Below are 18358 nucleotides of genomic sequence, written 5' to 3'. Positions count from 1 at the left end.
TATTTTTGCTCCTGATTTTTTATACCACTAGCATGCTTTTTTGTTCCCCTTGTTTTTAAATTAGGCCTTTGTGTTTCTTCTACTTTAGGTTTTAGCTCAACTACTCTTCAGCAGAATATAACAGCTACAGACACAATAAGCAGATGCCACTGGAGCAAATGAAACTATGTTCCTTGCCCTGAGGCCTAGCATGCTGTTTTTTGTCAATGCCTCTCATACTGCGAGTCTCCATACTGGAGGAAGGAAAACACATATAATCCACTACGTCTCTGTATTTCCCATCAGGTAAAAAAATTAAAACTGAAAAAAGCTAAAACAATCTTTCTGAAATTCTCATTGGAAACCAAAATTGATCAAGACAGCACCACTTACCAGAATTTCCCCCCCAAACAGAGCAAGTTTACATTCACCACATTTCCTCAAACACGGCTTGAAAACATGCCCTGTAAAATGAGAGAAAGGAAAAGAAAAAATTAGTGACTGGAACACCACAAATTATGTTACACTTCTTTCTCACTCTGCTAGCATTTATCACCAAACTTCCACCATTTTTCCTGTTTTAGGAAAGAAGGTAATTGGATATGAACTTTCACAACTAATTATTAAATTCCACCAGTATTATGCAAAATATGAAAATAATTGCAGGACTCCCTCAGACTGCTCAGACACATCACTGTCACTGACACGACAGCTATTCAGACTTCAGGGAGACAAGGTCGACAACATGAAACACGCAGCAGCATACAGCAAGTGTGCCAATTATTTTAGATCCAGCCCTAAAAAAATTGGTCAACCCAGTATCTCTTAGTGATTTTGCTTTAACAAACTGCTTTTGAAATACAATGCACGTATGGGTCTTGACAGCCTCCTTGTTTGAAAGCTACACAAAGGAAAAAAAAGGGTTTCTGCCACACTACCTTTTTAGACTATATTAATTACTCGGCGTTCTCTAGAAGAACAAAGAGGGAGAAGAAGTAAGTCAACGCAATATCCAGTTTGACACACACTAGGCCAGTTTGAAGAAGATGGAGAGCAGAAGTGACAAATGCCATCATTTTGCCAACCCTGAGTAAATTTCAAATGACAACTACTCCTTATTTTTCCTTGAGGCAAAATTTTTGAAAGAACAACTCACAGAGCACAGACTAACAATGATGTTAAAACGTTTAGTTTGTAAACTTCTAGAAGATGGAGGAGCTATGATTCTGCTGGTGTTCGGGTTTGGGAGCGGTAACTGTACAGCAAATGGAGAAGGACACATGTTTCAGCGCCCAGGTGCCCACACCAGCAAAGCCAGACTGAATTTGAACTGCTTTAAACTCCCATTATCCCCCAAGTACATGGCTGAATTTTCCCTGAGAGAGGCATCTGTGAAATTACTGCTGGATGAGTAACTTTACCGCTATACACAGATGACTTGGAGCCCTGCATTATTGATCACGGCAACCTGCCTCAGCTGCAGAAGCAGCAGATCTTTGGACCAGCACCTCTCCTGAAGGATGCTGTAGGCATCCACAGGAAAGGAAGGGTGAATGGCTTCTTAGGTCAAATTACTTTTACTGGTCATGGTTACATGAAAAGTAGCTAGGAAAATAAAATTTCTATTGAAGAACCACCAAATAAATCCTCCTTAAAACATGGCAACTGGATTACACTGCTCTAAATCCTGATTAGGAAGCAGACCTCTGATCTCATAAGGCTGAGACTTAATTTTGGGTGGAGAGTTCAAAGTGGAGAGAGAAGAAAAGAAATAACTCATTACAAATCAGAAGGGGCTGTTGTGAAAGATTCTAGGAATAGACGTTTTTAATCACAAACCTACAAACCAAAGCATTTTCTCCCCTGCTTGCTTTCTTTGTTCAGTGGTTGAGAAAAAAACCTGGGCATATCAAGGAATAAAGAAAAAAATAAAACCCAACACCTCCTCCTGCCCCAACACCTTTTGTACAGCTTGGCAGAATTTGTGAAAACACTGAAAAAAAGATGGGTATTAACTGCTTTGCTCAGGTTCAGGGAAGGTGGTTATTATTCAGTGCCATCCATTTCCCTCCCTAGCTTCCAGGCATTTGGCCTGGAAAGAAAAAATCAAGTCAAGAAGCTCTGCTTCTGCCTCCGAACTAATTGGATAACATCTGCATGCAGAAAAGTTAGGAGCTTAAGAGACGAGCCAGGTCCAAAACAATCCAATAGCACCTCGACTCCGGATTAGCTCATTATTTTCTTCTACACCAAGAGACTGATTTAATAATTTCCCCAGAGAAGCGACAAATAAGGGAAACTCTGTACTCCATGCTGCTGGTCCCATGAATACTTGAAAGACAGGGGCCAGCACTGCTGCCAAAAGGGGCCGAGCCCCCCCCCGGCACTGGTGCGGAGCTTCTGGACGCGGCCCCAGCAGCATTCCCTCCCTCACCCCAGCACAAATGCCTGTGCAGCAAACTGGGCTGGGGAAGCAACCGGGATTAAAATGAACTGGGTGAATTCTCCAGCCCAGTTTGCAAAGTAACTGGAGGGGGAAAAAAAAAAAAAAAAAAAAAAAAAAAAAAAAGCCTGTGCTGGCACGAGGGAAAAAGGGAGGAAAGGATGGACAGGCAGAGGTAGGATTTGGGGAATGGTAAGTCTGCTTATTTGGCTGCAGTGTTAGTTTCAACCAACAGTAAGATTCCACTCTTACAGTACTGGATTGCAGGCAGCTGCCTTAATACATGCCAAAGGAGCCTAGTCTAAGCCCTCCATGAAACAACAAAAACTAGTAAGAGGGTTTAAATAAAGGGGTGTCTAGTTAAATCTGAGGCAGAGATATGATTTACCACATCTCTAACCTTGCAAGATCTTTTGAACTTTGGGGGTGGCAGGTAGAAAGCTTGAAACTTTTCCAGGAGATGCTTTTTGCTTGATTTTAGAAGATGATGCAAACATGCCCTGTCTTTCTGGCTACAAAGAAGATGAGGTATTTGGGGGTAGAGCAGGGCAGGGAGGGAGATAGGAAGCAAATATTTTTTGCTGCGAAACAGGGTGCAAGGGCTGGATGTGGCTTGCAAAGAAAACCAAAGATTATTCACTCTTTCTTTGTATTCAGTCTGGGGTCTGTACAGAACTTGGTTTTAGGCTTAATGATTTTCATTCTGCCTAAGCACGTAGGAGGAATATTCCTTTTTCTTGAGGGCTTCAGATAATGTTACTTATCTCCAAATTCTGACCAGCACTTTTCAGAAAAGCTTTGCTGACTTTGGAGAACACAGCATAGGAAATACAAAATAAATTAATACAGGCTTCGAAGCACACCAATTTTGGCTTCTTTTGCAATTAGTATAAGAAACAGAAGAGATGACAAAAGGTCTGTCTGACCAGAATTACTGGAAGGGAGCTTGCCTTCCCAAGTTTCTGTGCTTGGGAAAAATGAAAACCTGGAGGTAGCCATCTGACTATTCGGTGAAAGGTGCACTTCTTTCAGATAAGTCTGTTTTCACAAATAGTTCTTTTAACAGAAGGCATTTACCATAAAAGGCTTTCATTTGCTTCTGTTATGAAGAGTTGGCTGTAAGTGTACAAAGGTACACCCTAACATCCAACAGGCTGCTGGTACCAACTAAACGGCATATAGTAAAAGTTTACGTTTATTTGTTACCCCAGCCAGGGAAAGAGTGGGGAAGGAAGAGCAGAAGTTGCAGGCAAAGGAAATGTGTTGAGAATGAAAACCTCTTCTGAAAAAATTCACATTGAACTCCCCTTCTGCTTGCCATATAAAATCAAATACAGAATGAGGATGTTTTAGAGCACGATCAACTGAATAGTATTAGATTTAAGAAAAATCAGCTTCCTTTAAGTAGCTACAACTTGCTACCCATCCCAGGCCAAAACATTTACAACAGGGTCACCCCAAACCGTGACACACATGTCACTGCCAATATGGAAGTGGTGTCCAAATGAAAGCTGTCCAAGCATCTCCTCCTAAATGGTAAGACACAGCAAAACCGTTAGCACACCAACAGACAAGAAAAGTTGCTCTGAAGCTCAAGAAGACTTGATCTGAAATTTTAAAGAAAAAAAAAAAAACCAACCCAAAACACTCTTGGGAGATAATCAGGCTTATTATCTGCCAGGAACAGCCTTTTCCTGTAAGCAACACCAGCTTCAACAAATTGGAATTTTTTACCAATAACCCCCCCCCCCCCCCTGTGCTGCAACACCAGCAGTGTTTTTATGTAGCTTTGTGTAAAAATTACTTTATTTTTGTAAAGAAAAAAGTATTTTGTGAAACAGAATGCCGTGAGTAGCATAACCACAAATCATTCACATGTTTGATTTCATGACATTGCCTGCTTCATGAGACAACCCCTGCTTATTCTCATCAGCTTCCGGATACGTTTTTGTCAGTTCATACTGGGATCAGAATTAAGTTTATTACTACTGGCAAAAGAGAAATCACTGTCAGGAGACATAGTAACTACTATTTTTTTCAAGCCTGCACTCCCAAATCCATTAACATCCACCAACTTCAAGGATCTTTGGATCAAGGCCACTATGAACAATCCTAGACAAGAACACACAACCCCCCCTTATTTTTCATTAAAGCAAAAATTAGTTGGTGACAATTTACCCACCATTTGAAACAGATAAAAATGTGATTTAAGGCACAAAACCAGTTACATGGAGGATTCTGGTCTGGTACATGTTGCAGTTGTTGCAGTTCATGCGAGCTTCACCCAGCTGGAGAAAGTGGCTGGCTGAAGCCATAAGTGGTCTTAAATACTTTTCAAATGCTCGTAGATGCAATTCAGTTTATGATATGCAAACACAGAAGAAAATCCACATAATGATAAGCATCTGTCAGTTTTCCATTAGTAACATGCTTCTGCTGCTGTTTTTTCAAACCTTAAGTAGAAGCAGGCATGCCTGGTTCTTGGGCTGCTATTTTACTTGACAAAAATTGGGAAGAAGGTTTTCAGGTTGGGGAACAGTTTACAAATGAACATATCCGGGTCAGGATGTGTAACCTGTAAATGAGCTGGATCCACTTTGCAGAGAAAGTGTTGGTTAGTCTGCAGAGCAATTGCCTTCCTTTTTCGTATGTTCTAATGTCATTCGTGCTTATTTTACAACACATCGTATTACATAGATTTTGGGCCATGAATTAGTCCAAAAAGTATTTTTCAGTGGTAGGTTACTATGGCCCTACAGTAACAGAGTCTTGAGTCACCCTTTTTAGACAGGTTGAGGACTTTTGTTACCTGGGAGGCTGCTGACACTAGTGTTTGAACAAGTGTACGGAGGCATGCATGCTCGGTTTTGCCTAGGGTGCAGCATTTTCCGCCTATTCCCACCACCTTATGATTTCTAATCCTACCAAAACCCAAAAAAACATTTTCAAAAAAACCCTTCTAAAAGCAACGTTGAACACAAGAAGAAAAACAATCTCCTGCATGCTGACTTTATATGGCCAGTTTATAAAGGAACTGCACATCTTAACTTACATAAAGCAATCTTTTACTGTGCAATGCCAGATTACATATAAAGACCCCTTATCTTGTGAACATCTGAAAGCTTTCCAACAATAAAACCTTTAAAGTTTTAGAGAAGCTTATAAGCTTGCTCTTAGACAGAGACAGAAGCCTCCCTGTTAGCCTGAAACTACCCCTTGCTAAGTGAGGGTCCCAGATAGCAGGCACATGATATGAAAAAGCCTGGTCATCAGCGGGGTGGGGGGAGAACTGAGCAGCCGAAAGAGGGAGCTCCCATGGGAAGCAACTCTTACAACGAGTCCAGACGCAACCCTGGACAACAGGGAGGACAAAACCCAGCAACGCCATTAGAAGACTTTACTAAGATTAAACACTACCATTCCGGTGGTTCATCCTCCCATGCAGCAGTGCCAAAACTTGGAAAGAGGACCGTGGCTATGGGACAGGCACCCTGCATTTTTTCATGTGAAAGTCACTGGATTTCTAAAACAGTTTCTTGAAAGCTTCACGCAGTTGTGGGATGTAAATAAGGATAACTAGGTCCCTCTCTTAAAGGAGTCCCAAAGGACATTAGTAGTTTCAAAACAAAAATGTTTGTCTGCACCATCAAACTTGTGGCTGTCTAAAAACATGTCTTTCAAACTGCTGCCCTTTCCGTTTGGAGCAGGAGGAACTCAGATGCAATGTCACTGTTGCAGTGGCAACAAGTCCTAAGAAACAGGAAACACAGGAGAAAAACATCAGGAAGATACAGAGGCTTTGCTTGAACCTTTTCTACTTTTATAAAATGGAGCTATGAAGAGAAAAAAACCACAAACTGTGTTAAAGATCATAAGCTGAAATGCTTCTTTTCGGTGCCACTTTAATCCCCTCACACATTGGATTTGTTGACTTATCTTTAGCAGACATGCTGCTGTCAGCTGGTCCCCATGTCCTGTGTGTCCTGTGGCTTCCAGCCCTGCCAAAGCACGCTGCTTGCTCTCCTTCTCCCTGGGATGCTTCACCCCCACAGGCAGTTCAAGCCCCTCGATAGTGCCAGCTCAGTATCAGCGATATTAGTGCCTTTGTCCTCTCTCAACTTTCAAGCAGGATAAACTAAACTAAACTAAACCTTCCTTACGTTCACAGCTGCTTTTCCAGACAGCAACTTGCTTTGTGACGCAGCAGAGAGCTGAAAGGATAAAGGAGCTGGGATCCGAAAACTTCAAGGCACCATCTAACCAAGCACTCCGGCATGGGAAGTGCCAATACAGGTAGTGTGTGCAGATGCGTACACAGAGGCAGCAGAGGCAGATGCAATGACTCAGAAGATGCCAAAAGCACCGAGAAACACTCGGTGGGACAGCCAGCGGTTATGGTGAGCAAGGGGAGCACAACGCTGCGAGGGTACCAGCAACAGAAAGGCAAACGCGACGGCACTCACGGCCCGTTCCCGAATGCTGCCTTTCGAAATCATTCCGAGAAGATCCCACAGTTTGTGGCGTCCCTTGCCATCTGCGCTGCCTGGGAGATAAGCAAGCGTGTATCCCTGTGTAAGCCGAAAGCCAGCGTGCGTACCGCATACCTCGGCCGCCCCGCTGGAACTGCCTGCCCCTGTGTCAGGCAGCCATCCGCAATCACGGGGGCTGAGCAATCAATAGGGGAAGCTATTAGCAAGCTCAATACCAAACATGCACTTAGACTGAGAATGTTAGTCATATATGAGGAGCATGTGATTGCAGCAACATACTTTAGTTCTCAAAACAGTAGAAAAATGACTTCATTAATTGCGGGAAGAGTGCCCATATTTCTCTGCAGAAAAATGAGAAGTACTGCACCCCAAACAATTTTTTTTACAAATAAATGAATGGAGCCCATAGTCCTAAAAATAGACTGCACTCTCCAACCCTCTGAGTTGGCTCCTAGGAACGCTGCTGGGCACCCCCGCAGCTGAGAGAGGGCATGGGCAGCCAGCGAGGCAGGGACGTGGTGGCTGCAGCCAGCGCCGCGTCCCTCTCCCGCACCCTCAGCCTGCACATCCTTACCTGCCTAATAACACAGTGGCATCAGTGAACTGCTTCTACGGCCAGAAATAGGCACTCACATCATTATGGAAGTTAAAAAAAGATAGCAAGGAAAAAAAAAGCAAGCATTATGGAAGATTTTAGAAGCTTTTGTTTTAATAATTGATTTTGCAGTTTGTCTCAAAGAAGAAAATGTTTTTCTTCTGAAGATACAGGATTGACCCTAAAGTACCTTTAGCAGAAACTGGCCAAACAGCATATTTACAAACCCTCCACAGAAGCAGTAAAGGCCATTTAGAAGTGCAATTATATTGCAACGTAAATATAGGTTTTTATATATAAAAAATTGTTTTTATAAAAAAATTTTCTCCTCCCCCTTAAGAAAGAATCTTACCTATGCAATAAACATTTTTGTGCTTTAATCAGTCTCCAGGGCTTTAATTAAGGACGCTATATCCATGATGTACAATGAAAATGAACACATACATATACAGTATATATAGAATATATATGCTAATGTTGCAATACTGTAGTACCCATAATGTCAGCCATTCCCATTGTGCAAGAAACCATAAAAAATACACACATGGGAAGAAACAATCTCAAGTCACAGCCAATTCACTTGCAAGCTTTAAACCTTTAAAGAATTCAGCACATACCCTATATTCTTAGGACAAATTGGGGGTGAAAAGGGAACAAGTGTAGTACTAAGAACTTTTTGTAGTTCAGTCAATTCATAGATTTAGCTAATTTTGAGTATGTCGAATAATATTTATATCTTGTACATGTAATACTTTAATGGATTAATCACTCCATATTTTGTACATTTGGTTTTCCTAACTACTCTAATTCCAAAGTTGTCCGAGAGTGAAACAAAAGGGTGGCATGGTCTGTGAACATGCCCCACAGGCTGGTGGGTCTGCACGGACGAAGGCAAAGCATGTCTTTGCAGAAGCTATGCTACCTACACGTGGTCACATTTCCTGATGTGAAATACAAAAATGTTGAAAAGAGGGTGAAATTTTGCAAGAGTGAGCTATTTGTAAACCTATTTCTGTATCAAAGAAAGCCCATGAAGCAAAAAGTAAACAGTGTAAGAAAAGAATATAGCAACACGATTAAAACACAAACAATGAAAATGCTGCACTGTAAACTAATTATTAACTACGACGAGCTGAAAATAAACTGTTTCCTTTTTGCCATGTTCACTTTAATCTTCTGAGAGGCAGGAAGGGGGAAGACAGGAGGAGGCAGCAGTTTCAGACTTGTGGAGTTTATCAAATCCCAGATCGGATGATTAGAGCAAAGCTAAGAAGAAAACATCCTCTCTCTCCACCTCCCTCCCTCCCCAGAAAGGAAGCACAGCCTTTAGGACCAATCTGCAATGTTTGTTTGTTGCTCTTTAAAGGATCGCTCTGGAGAGCATTTTTCTTAAGCTTTCTGGAAGTTTCAAAATAAACAAGAGTACTGGAAATGGAAGAACAGAAAACGTGACATTCTGTTTTTTTTATCATGAGAGAAGTAAAGCAAATAAATAAGGTCCTTGCTTGTCATACAACACAAAGCAGAAGGTTATAAGAGCTTTAAATCTGAGAAGCGTCATTGCAAAATCTAGGAACAATCACCAATGGGCTGAGGGTGGGGAAAAGTGAAAAAAAAGAGGGTTGTCTCTCATGCTACTTCACTGATTTTATTTATTTATTTATTTTAATGATGAGATTTCATGTTGGTGAGTTCTATATCCAGGAAAGAAAAAAAAAAAACAAAACAAAGAACAACCCCCAAAAGTCACTGTATTTTGACAGTTTACTTTCTAAAAACACTCGTGGTCTCTAGTGGCTTCCAAAAAAGACTCTCCCATAATGAAAAACAGGAAATTAAATTCTCACGGCAACACACTAGAAGTACAAATTAAAACATTTTGCAGTGACATAATGCTTCGGCCTCGAGCAGTATGAAGTCTTTATTCTTTCACACTGCCCTTAATAAATACATCAGTTCTCCCCTTAGAACGTGAGTGTCCCAATGTGAACCAGAATAAACACAAGGTTCGTGTAATTCCAGGATTGCACTACATTAATATAAACGTCTTTGCAATACAAAAGCCACCCAAATGCATTTATTTTGCTGAAATACTCTATGGATTTAAAATATCATTACTATTCAGCATAACACCCTCCCCCCCTACTTTTTTGTCTTTTGTTTTTCAAGATTAAGCAAATGCGTGAGTGGTGGAACTAATGAAACTGGATTTCCAGCTTGTTTGGGCTCGTGATGCTAAATTTACAACGTGAGTCCCTCCCGGGCTGCATCCCACCCCTCCTGGCTCCCCCATGCCCCAGGATGTCTGGTACCCAGCCACATTTCTGGGCAAGCCTTGCTGCAGCCACCAGCCAGCCACTCCGGGGAAGCCCGCAGCACCGTGCCCCTGCCGTCCCACATCCAGCCTGTCTCCTCACAGCAGCAAATGCATTGGAGAAAGAACTGGGAAGCTCGATGCTGCCCCTGAAGCCCCCTCCCTGGATGGAGACAGTCTGCAAAGTTATAAAGAGGAGGACTGGTGTGCAGACACACCGAGTTAACAGCCTAACCCCAACTTCCTCAGGAAACTAGGCAAAAAAAAATCTGGGTTTTCTCTTGCTATGTCCCCCCCTCCCCACCCTTAACTATGCAGATGCAGTATTAAAAAAAAAGAAAAAAGAGTAGCATAGACATAATGCTTAAGGGCTATACTATATCCCTGAACAACATCTGGATTGCTGTCTCAGACATGTTTCAGAAGTGTCATTGGCTTCCTGTTTAATATTCGTGTTTTATTGCTGCACAAACTCAGCCCCCGTTCAAAGAGCAATATATTACTCTCACATCCTCCAAGCAGATCCTTAATGAGGATATTCTGGTTTCTTGATATTCAGAGACCTTCTGTTGGTATCAGCAGAATATCAGCATATGCTCGAACGCACAGCACGCAAAGAAGTCAGCTCTCCCTATTAAAACTGAGCGACAGTATTAAAAGGGACCTTAAATGACCAACTAAGGCTGCTTCCCCGCTCAAGGCAGGATCAACTGCACTTACGTTATTCTTTTTATTAGGCCACCTGACCCAGCTGCAGGAAAGCAGATATGCTTTGGTGTCCGAGTCCTTTCCTTAGCCTGAAATCTCACCCCTGTGTTGCCCTGGTCCAGCCCTCTGCCATGCCAGTTGGTCTAGTAAAAGATCCCTGCCTGCAAACCCTGCCTTCCTTGCATTGCCATGGTTACAACGCTGCTATTACCATGCACGTCGAGCCTATTTTTAAAAGCCTGCAATGACAGAAGATGCTGGTTAAGGCCTTAATCTCCATAAGGTCTAAAATTCCTCTAACGAGTGCTTACTATTTGTAAAAGATAACCACGCTCCGAAAGCGAAAGATGGGTGGGTGAACTGCCTGAGGCAGGGACTCTGCATCACCTGCATCCCAGGGGAAAAAAAAAAAAAAAAAGAAAAAAAAAAAAAGAAGAGACTATTTTAAAGGAGAGTCCTAAAGGACTAGAAGAAAGTAGTCATGCCAACATTAATGGGGTGGGTTAGGTCAGCAGAAAACGCCTAACTGCTTGTTAGAAAGCACCTTGCGTGCACCAGAGAGACCAGCATCACGGGCAGCTGGAGGAGCCTGCTTGGAACTGGCTGACAGACAGAAAGTAGTGAGGGAGTGAGAGGCTTTGGTGACAAAGACGAGCACCTTGTGCTGAATAAAGAGGGAGCCAGTAAAGGAACACGTAGAGCAGGTTACGCTGTTAAAAAATGAGGAAGCTGAAAAAATTCCTTTTGCGTTCTGGACAGACAGAATTATAATTTGAAGAAGCGAGAGAAAAGGATGTCGCATTCATTCAAGACATCAAAGGAGCACTTAGGTGTGAATTTTAGCTGTGTGGTCTGGATAGCGCAGGGCATTTCTTAAAAGACAGTATGCAGGAAGAATCAGCTGATCTCAGAGTAAGGACAGAGGGAACTGGGAGATGGATGGATTTTGGCCTGACTGAGGGACACTGGTGTTGACCACGGCAACAGAGGGGGGAGATAATGGGGTGAGCTGCAGGTGGAGGGAGGAAGGCATGTATCAATGGGTATCTGTTTAGCCACACTGAATGAGATTTGATGGCTTGGAATCCACAAAGTAGTGAAGAAAGACTAGTTGAGGTTATAGCTTGGACAAGGGGAGAGAGAACTAGTTTTATGTTCCAGTCTTAAGAATCATATATATGTATAGATACATATCTATGACTCTATGATGATTTTTTTATATATATGTATATAAATACATACTTACATACATACATGTAATAGTTCTGTCTGTAGGCAAAGGAATCTGAAAAAAAGGTGTAGTCAGAAGAATAGGAGAAGAGAAAGAACACAGCCCTGCACTCCCTGCCAAAACCAGAAGTGGAAAAAGGCCTTTCCCCTTATTTCTTTTTCACAGCATGACAGGTAACAAAGCATGTAGTAGCAAAACGCTTGCCTGTTAACCCCCTGGAAAGTTTAAGCAGTCAAAAAAAAATAATTTAAAAAATTATTGTTGCAGCCAGCTTCCACATCCTGCACCTCATCAAATCCTTCCACGTTCAGAGGACGAGCGTCCCATGCACTCACGCACCTCATGTGATGGGCAAGCAGCTACCGGCCCCGTCAGCAGTCACTCAGCTGATACAACACCCGTTACAATACCAGGGATGTGTATTTTGGTCCAGTAATGGACGTGTGTGTAGCCATGTGTCAAATCCGCCAGCACGCCGAGTGCTGGAAACAAATGGCACTTTCAGAGCGATGCATCTGGGTCACTGCCTGCTCTTGCTGTGCCTGCGAGGACCTTGGGGAAGGAGAGCGGAGCAGGGAGGAGCAGGCTGCAGATTTGAGGAGCTGTGCCGGCAGATCTTATCTAGGCCACTGGCCGTAAACTGGATACCCTCACCCTGGAACAGGAAAAGTGGATTTTCGGTACTGTAAGGGTAAGTCTTTTTGCACCCCTAAGTGATGAGGTGGCACTGGTTTATTTTCTCCCCACTCTCAGTTTTGCAGGTGTAATCAGGATTATAAAAGCACATTCAACCTGCCTGCAGTGAAATGGACCATAAATCACTGAGAAATAACACACAGAAAGCACTCACAGGCTCCGCTTTTTAGTGCTGTAACTAGTTTGGACTCGCACATTTAGGAAATGTCACATTTGATTTTGACCTAGAATCAAGTTCACTCCGCGCCGCTGAAACACAAGACGCGCCATTCATGCGCTGCCCGGAGCGCAGCCTCCAGCTGCAGAATATGGGTTACCAGAAGCAGGAGACATCTGAGAAGGAGCATTCAGAGCAGCACGTGTGCCACTTTTCAGCTGCAAACGCATTCGATTATGAACTCTGCAAAATGTATGAATGGTACAGGCTGATGGTACAATCCCTGGAAGTACATATCCATAACAATCCTATGGAAAAAAAGAGGGATGCATGCCTGAGAACCACAAAGAGGCGAGACTTTTTTCTTTTGAGTATGCAAACAAGCTAATTGATTTCCCCTCCAAAAACTATTTGCACAATCTGGGAGCCACTGCAAGGGCCAGTTGTGAAGATTTCAACAGTAAACAGCATCAGCAATAGCTAATCAATAGTCATATTTTAAAACCAAACTGTACATGCCAAAAATGTCAAGTTCATTTCTCTTGCATATACTCTTACATCTAATGGCAAAGTGTCAACAGGATTTGGGACTACGACAGTCCCACAAAGCCACTGGCACTGCAGCTGACAGCCTACGCAGAAATGCTATCTGCCACATCAACATGCCCTTCTCGCCACGCACCGCAGTATTCACCTTGGACGACAACCAGTTTATTTGGTCTGCTTCCTCTCCCCACGGTACATACATGCCCGTCCACTGCTTACTCCACTTTTAACCCACCTACGCGGACATACAGCTATAGCAAGTACTTTGAAGCACGTCATGCACAAAAGGGTATCAAGAAAGGGAATTGTATTTGACCTTGTCATACATGCGTGAAAACAGTACAGTCTCCACAAGCGGAGATGCATTTAAAAAAAGGACAGAAAGTAGGAGAGAGCATGCTTCCTCAAACACATGTGTTTTATCAACTGCCTGGATTCCAAATCACTTCCCTTTTCCAGACAGACACCTCTGGGTCACATCTTTCAGCTCTGTTAAAATTTCAACAGCTCACTGGCTGCCATTTCATGAGAAGAGGGGGAAGGGACGTGGACTGAGCATCAGATCGTCAAATGTAGAAATGTGTTTTACCAGAAGCAGAAAATCTTCTTCCAGGGAGAGGGCTTCCAGGGCTATGTAAGAGGAAGAAAATAAAAAGCTGCAGTTCTGCAGAGTGACAGATGCATATCATACAGCTGGGACCGTTTATGTCCATAGAGTTTCCACTGCACTAGCAGAAGACTTTTTCCTCCTGAGCAAGCTCTTTCTCACTCTAGGATTCACAGCGGAGCAATTACAAGCTTCCTAAAAGCCCTATGAAGCTTTCAAGGCTTGCAGTAGCCACAGCTTCTGACCCAGACAGACTGCAAGCATTAGCAGAGAGCAGTGCGGCAGAAAACATTGCAGCCTAGTTGAAGGTTTAAACACTGGTGAGTGTGGACTTCAGCAAGTTCTGCCCTACTTGCCTTAAAAACGTCCAGCAGACCTTTTGCTATCAATGATGTAAAAAATTAAAGCCGTAACAGGTCTGTTTATGAAAGCTGACTCCGTCACTCCATCAACAGAGCAGGGTCACCCTGCAAGTGTCAGGCTTACCTCTCATTTTGAGGGGGGAAGCGCCAGCATCTGAACAAGCACGTACAAAGTGAGAAGGGCATACAAAGCATTTTGTAGGCTTGGAACAAAACCCTGTTTGTAGGATTCACTTAGTGAAAGAATTTATGTTAACAGAGCAAGCTATTTATAGCAACTCTCCATAGAAATGAGCTGTCTCTTGGTTCCTGTCCTCGTGAAACGCAGCTTTCTAACCGGAGAAACCCTCTCTTTACTCTAACAGCATGGGTGAAGGAAGGGGGGGCATGGGGAAAGGGAAGCCGTTCCCCAACATATACCCTGCCACCTCCAGTTATACTGGAGATAAGGTCTCCCCGTGCCGTCGGCACAGCAGGTCACTCGTGGTTTGAGGAAGAAACCTGGCAGCCACGCCGCCCTTCCCCAGCGCCCTTGGGTGGACAGCCGTGGCGAGGGACCTGACCGTGCCCAGCCCCACCGCTCGCTGCCCCGAGCTGTTCCCATCCTGGCGACGGACGCCCCTAACCAAGACGGACTGCTCTTCCACATGTGTTTAATTACAGGCTCTTAGCCAACATTAATCCCAGCATGCCTAGGGAAGACTACAGTCCCTTGAAACAGCACAGGGACAAACCAAGAGGGAGAGATCCCGGTCTCTCGCCAGCCAGCCCTTCAGAAGATCCCAAACCAGAGCGCGTTCACGTATCCTCACCTTTCGTACACTCTCTGAAATCCTGATCACGCGCAGCCAGCCAGCTAGAAACCCACACCCCTTGTATACACACCTTATGAGGTTTGCAAAATCATCACACAAAATCTCGCCTATTTGTTACGAATGACCCAGATCCACGGTCTGCTTACTATCCAAGCTTAATTAATTATTTCTACAAGTTTGCTCAGACAAGAAGCTGAGCAAACTGCAGGCACGTGACTTTTCTTAATAAAACAAAAAGCTGGTTTGGAAAAAAAGCAAAACAGACCAGATTTGCTGTTTCAAAGTACAAAAAAGTAGATAAACAAATAAATCAGAAACTAAAACACACACGTGCAAACAGACAAACCCATAAATTTCTTTTGTTTAAATATTTCCACAAATAAGATGCAATTAATTCTCTACATCCATATCTGGGAGAATTCTGCTGCTGGGCTTTTAAATCTTGAGACCAGAGCTGCTTGGCCAATAAGCTGTACCACACTCTTCAGAGATTACAGTTTAGACCTGACTGGTGGGGAAGAAAAGAAAGAAAGAAAAAATTTTGACCTACAAAAAGCTTTTACTTTTTGGCAAAAGCTTTATTTCAGACCAAAATAACCTCACTTTTTCCAGTTGGGACCCTATACATCCTCACTGTCCTCTGCCCTTTCCAAACTCTAGACAAAACACAGGATCTCACTGCACAGCCTTGTCCCTAAATCTCATCCATCAACAGCTTTGCAATAAAATCCCTCATAGACGGTTCCCTCATACTGCTTCTTTCCAGTATCTCACACTGACACTCTTTGTTGATTAAAAAAAAGCGTATCTTAAATCTAATGATTGTACCAATAAACCTAGATTAGACTAATGGGAACCCTGAACTGAAAATAAAGCTTTAAAAGCTATAGGGTATACATATATCATGAGACTTTATTAAACTATAAATCTGTTGATTACAATCTTATTTTCTAAAGACAGAATTATCTTAAGCCAATTTGTTGCTCAACATAATAGCATTTGGTGTCTATAATGAAAATTAGATTATATCAGGGTAAGTTTGTTTATAATTTTAGATTAACAGAATTAGACACAGTAAAGTGTTCACATAGATGAAATAATGAAATGCAATACGCTTTCCTTTTATTTTCATGATATAATATCTGGTACTTTCCAAGTCATAAGCAAGCATCTTGCTTCACAGTACTTGAAATATTATTTGAGAAAAGGAATTTCTCCTTCCGTATTCCACAAAGAGTTAGATTAAGCTGATATATGACATCAGTTATTGTAAAGGTGCAGATCCAATACCAATTGGGAGCGCTGATGAAGGAAAACCCTGAGCCGTTCCTATCCCTTAGATGCGGAGCTGTTCTGCAGCAGTTCTTCACTACCTCAGTTCAACTGATTTGCCTGTTGGTTACATTGCACTGGCTGCTGGGTCCTGAAGACACTGGAGTTTAAAATCAATCACTCTGAAATGTTTTGCTTTAAATTCTGAAACAGCAGGTGAGCTGTGCAGGAAAGCGAGTGCAAGCAGAACTTTGGAGGTTGGCTATGTCGCCCCAGAAGACCTGTCTTGAATCAGGAGAGAAAAGCAGAGAGCACCCGAAGTTTTTACATCCTTGCACTCAATACAAGTAGAAAGGTACACACACTAAAATGTAAGTGGTATTTTCTTGGACTGTCTGACAACTCAAACTTGGGAGTCCTTCAGACTCACAGGTCGTTGACTCAGAGGCTCTGCACCAACACATTCATCGATGACTGACCAAATCACAAACCTCTGTATGAAAAACATCACGCAAGCTTCTACACAGCCTTTTCACCACCCCCATCTCCCTTCCTAGCAATGGCTGTGCAATATGGTTGTGTCCCTAGCTCTTGGTCATGGCTGCATTCAGATTCCTTCAGGAGGAACTGGATGACATTCGCCCTGCCTCAAGCCACAGTTTCCACATATGGGCTGTTTGGGAGATAAAGTGATGGTGGTGTCCAGCCAAAGCCGCTTCTAAGCTCTTGCCCTGCCCTGCTCAGCCCTTCCACTCTCAATCTGTTTCTTTACAGTGGCTGGAAATCAACTGCAAAATAAGAAAGTTTTCCTTCTGGCAACCAGTATTTTTAATTGTCTCTCTGCCCAGTGTCACAGGCAAGGAAGGAAAGGGAGATCCCACTAGTTTCAGTTATTTATTTAGATTTGCTGCAAATAGTCAGAGGTCTCAGTAGCCCTGTTACCCAAAAGGTAAACAGCAGTAGTGACGCACTCCAAGAAAGCATCCCCCAAGCCTACTCCGAACAACAAAAATAACTACTGCCAGCACCAACTGTCATGTGTCAAAACTCAATGCTATTCTTGGAGCAGAAGCAGGCTCAGGAATTCTTCTTTTCTTTCTTTCCTTTTTTTTTTTTTTTTTTTTAAAGCAAAGTAATTTCAAACCAGTCCAACCAACACATGTGATGTGCGTGGTGGTCTTGGCAGCTGCTAATTTTCTAAATGATAATTACTGGCAGTTTATCAGTCTTAACAGTTTGAGACAGGCAGTTTGACAATGTTAACGGACACTGCTGAACCAAAATACAGTTCCCACGGGCTCTCTCATGCACACTTTTTCCTTCCTGCTGGTTGGAGAATTTCAAGTGCTCTGCTACAATCTGGCAAATCCTCACCCTGGCCCTGCACTTCTCCTCAGATCACTGCCAGCAGGGCTCCATTACATCTCCATAGCATACACCATTAAAAAAATAAAATCATTTCTACAATGTACTAATTGTGCCCCCTCTGCCACATGACTGCAAGTAGCTCTGGCAAATGACTGCACCTCAATGGATAAAAAGTTTGTTTGACCAAAGAGTAATTGGAGTTGCTTGGCACTGAAGATGAATACAGCAATGCTCCAGCTGACACATCTTGCACAGACAGTCCTGTCAGGTCTCCTGTACTTACTTGTATATAGAAAACACAGCAAATAACCTTTCTTGAAGCTTCAGACTTAAAAGAGCAAGATGTCTGGGCAAACTGAAATATTAGCCTCTTTAGGCTCTGAATGACTGAATTTATCTACTAGCCCTTTATATTCAGTAAGCCACAATAAAGTGCTGTCACAGATGAACTTTGACAAGTTCTATTTTCTTCCTCTAGCAGATGCAGAATTTTTATTAAACACATCCACAGGCACAAAATAAACTGACATTAAATGAATACGATCAAGAAAAAAATAGAGCTTTTATACTTTATTTTTAAAACCTGAAAACTGATCTTCCACATTTCATTAAAAAGCTGTAACTCTATACTTTAGACTTGGGTGAGTTGAGCAAGTTAAATCACAGGTACTAAATCTCTGGAATGTCAGTGCTATACCCACTTTCATCCAAACCTTCAGTGCTCCTGATGATTTTTGCTTCTGCTAAGCCCAATTCATGCTGTTAAGTGTTCACA

The 18358-nt window shown here is 42.7% G+C and overlaps 1 protein-coding gene across 9 annotated transcripts in view; it reads right to left on the bottom strand.

Annotated features, from left to right (window-relative positions):
- FYN (FYN proto-oncogene, Src family tyrosine kinase) overlaps positions 1-18358 on the bottom strand; it is a 139764-nt gene that overhangs the window by 79244 nt on the left and 42162 nt on the right. For all 9 annotated transcript variants that reach the window (XM_069805065.1, XM_069805069.1, XM_069805062.1 and 6 more), the window contains one exon: positions 373-443. The gene's annotated coding sequence lies outside the window, so the exon portion shown is untranslated. The remainder of the gene's footprint in view (positions 1-372; positions 444-18358) is intronic.

The sequence above is a fragment of the Haliaeetus albicilla genome, chromosome 17 (genome assembly GCF_947461875.1).
Source record: "Haliaeetus albicilla chromosome 17, bHalAlb1.1, whole genome shotgun sequence".
Lineage (NCBI taxonomy): Eukaryota > Metazoa > Chordata > Aves > Accipitriformes > Accipitridae > Haliaeetus > Haliaeetus albicilla.
This window is presented reverse-complemented; position numbering and strand designations above follow the sequence as displayed.